Source organism: Anabrus simplex, chromosome 3, assembly GCF_040414725.1.
Source record: "Anabrus simplex isolate iqAnaSimp1 chromosome 3, ASM4041472v1, whole genome shotgun sequence".
Taxonomy (NCBI): Eukaryota; Metazoa; Arthropoda; class Insecta; order Orthoptera; family Tettigoniidae; genus Anabrus; species Anabrus simplex.
Window position 1 is genome coordinate 168,409,469 of NC_090267.1, and position 3,105 is coordinate 168,412,573.

Sequence of the window (3,105 nt, forward strand, 5' to 3'; positions counted from 1 at the left end):
AGCAGCAGTGCCAGACCTGTAGCTCAGATCCATTCAAACGGTACAAGAATGGCCTAGGCCACCATAGCTCAATTGGTAGAGCAACCGAAGCGAAATCGGGAGGTTGTGCGGTCGGATCCCACTGGTGTCCGGCTGGCCATTTTTGTTCTGTACTTAACATCTCTTCAACATGTACTACATGTACGTAACACGACCTAATACGTTGAAAGTCTCTTTCGATTACAATGCAGTCGTGAAAATTCAATATTCATTGACATACCCCACAACGGGCGACTTAAACGCACTCTAGTGTATGCTAGCAACAGTGCCAGACTTGTAGCTCAGATCCTTTCAAACAGAACAAGGATGGCCTAGGCCACCATAGCTCAATTGGTAGAGCAACCGACGAGAAATCGGGAGGTTGTGGGTTCGGATCCCACTGGTGTCCGGCTGGCCATTTTTGTTCTGTACTTAACATCTCTTCAACACGTACTACATGTACGTAACACGACCTAATACGTTGAAAGTCTGTTTCGATTACAATGCGGTCGTGAAAATTCAATGTTCATTGCAATTACAATGTCTCGCGGTTTAGGGAATTCGGCAGTAGAGGAAATTTTGGATGATATTCTCGGTGATCCAGACTACGGATGAGATAAACTGCTTTTATTTTCTTGAAGCAGTTTCAACCTGCTTCTGATTCGTTTCTGAAGCAGTCTTGTTCCCTCGTTGGTAGAGCAGTTGAAACTCTTTGCTTCATGTGGTGTCTGCTTCCTGGTCTCTGCTATTTGTGAACTGATAGTAGCAGAGTATTGAGACTGCTTCGCAATTACGGTTATTTAATTTCCATCGAGTTTATTGAATGATTTTGCTACTTTATCCGAAAAAAATATGATTTGATTAATGCTAAACAAAAGTTACTACGTGTGCTTTCTATGATAAAATTGGGATATTGGATAAACTGGGTGATCCCTGACAATTGAAACTGGATTATAATGTTTGTGAAAAGTACTACTTGCAGGAAAGTTTAAAAAATGAGGTTAGGACTGAATGTACATTTTTAGGTTCCCCCAAGAACACAGAAAAAGCAGTAAAAATGTGCTTTATTTTTACATATGAAAATAAAATGGAAAATGTAAAATACTACTACGGAAAGTTGTAAAACATGTTGCTACAAATAAAATTTATGGACAGCAAAATTTATTTTCCCCTAAGCGTACAAAGTGATATAAAATATGGATGTTTCTGTATATTGTAAAAGTGGGCTAATAAAATCAGTCCATACAAAGAAATAAGCTCTTGATATAACCTTAGGCAGATTCTACTAAAAGTACCTTATATGTGTAACGTTATCCAGTCCAACTGTGAGAATAGGATAACTATAATACACCTTTTTATGAGTAATGGTAACATTGAAGATAGGTTAAGCTGTTCATATCAGTTATTTTCTCCTATGCCTTATTATTACCATATATTTTATCCAACTTTTACACTCTTATTAATATACAGTACCCTAATTATATAGGCTAAATGCTCAACGCATTTGTAATTATTATTTAAATGGTGTTATCAATAAAAATTGAGGTTAGCTATAGACATATTTCCTAATTATGTTGAAAGGGATAAAATAACCGTATAAGAACCATCTGCGTTATTAAAACGTGTAGAATCTGGAAACTACTGATGCACGGATATGTTCAAATGCCAAACAATTACTTTCCCAAATTCAAAGAAGTGATCCAATTCGTATAATCAAATTTCGCAACTTCTAAACTGAGTTTTGAGCATACGTACCAACATACATACGCACCAAGGATACCAACTTGTCGGTGTGCATAGCAGTGAGAATTTTCGTAACGGCCAAGTATGTGGGTTTGATCCTAAAATTTCAGCTCGACTTCCCTTCTCCTTACGATTCTTCCTAATTGCTGAAATTTTCCTTATTTTTGATGTAGAAATTGCCTTACTTCTTCCTATTATCATTATTATAAGTTGATCAAATATCCTATCATGATCAATTATTAGTACAATATTTTTACTAATCCTATTATTAGGATTATATCATTAGCAGTAGCAGTCGGAGCAGATTCGGCAAAACCTGCTTTATGCTCTGGTTAATTCCATTCTGCAATGAACGAAGATGCTACGTCCGAAGCAGTTAAACAGCGTATTTTAGAAAGCTGCTTTTCTTTGAAGTAGCTCTGCTTTCTGTTTCTCATCTGTAATTCAGACTTAGCCTCAGTGATGATAGTGATGTTGACCCATTTTTCATAATAAATTTAAAGCTGAAGAAATCCCTTCCTTGTTTTTCTATCGCCATCTTCGTATGAATCTGATCAGGAAGATGTTTCAGTTCTACATACTGTACCTACACTACCAAATGGAGCAAGCAGAAATAATTCAGGTTTACAGTAATAGTTCTACTTCAAAAACAGGTTCCAACCTTGGGGGTACCACAACTTTCACTGAAATTGGCCTAAACACCGCGTGATGATCCTTCACAACAGCATATGTCCATTCCAGTTCATCAGGTAGGCAACACATATCAGACTGTGGAATGGTACCGGAAAACGGTACAAATACCTGAGAGTCACAAATTCAATTCAGCCTATGGTGTTTCTGAACGTGTGAAGAACCTTCCAGAATAAATACCACTTGCTTCATTTTCACTCCTTTATCACGATAGCCTGATCGAGGATATTTTATTTCACACCAATTCGTATGCAACTCAGAACCAAAACTACAAGTTCACATTCACACCAGTAACTGTCGATGTGATTCGCTTATTTCTAGGAATCAATATTTACATGGATATGAAAAGATAACCCAGTTATCGTGACTATTGGTCATCTGCCCCACACTTTCGTGATTATTACTTCTCTGAATTAATGACTGTGAATATGTTCGCCTTGATATTGAGCAATATCCACTTCAGTGATAACGTGTTGCAACCCAAATATGTGGAGAGAGATTGCGATAGGCTATAAAATATCACACCCTTGCTCGACAGTATGTAATAGTCTTTCCGAGTACACTACTCGCCTGAGCAAAACCTTGCTGTTGACGAATCTACAGTACAATTTAAAGGACGTAGTTCTTTAAAACAGTACATTACGTGCAAGCCAG

The 3,105-nt window shown here is 37.4% G+C and overlaps 1 non-coding gene across 1 annotated transcript; it reads left to right on the forward strand.

Moving 5' to 3' along the window:
* Nucleotides 1-354: 354 nt before the first annotated feature.
* On the forward strand, nt 355-431 carry TRNAS-AGA (transfer RNA serine (anticodon AGA)). The gene has a single exon. It is a non-coding gene; the product is annotated as a tRNA-Ser (tRNA).
* Nucleotides 432-3,105: the final 2,674 nt, after the last annotated feature.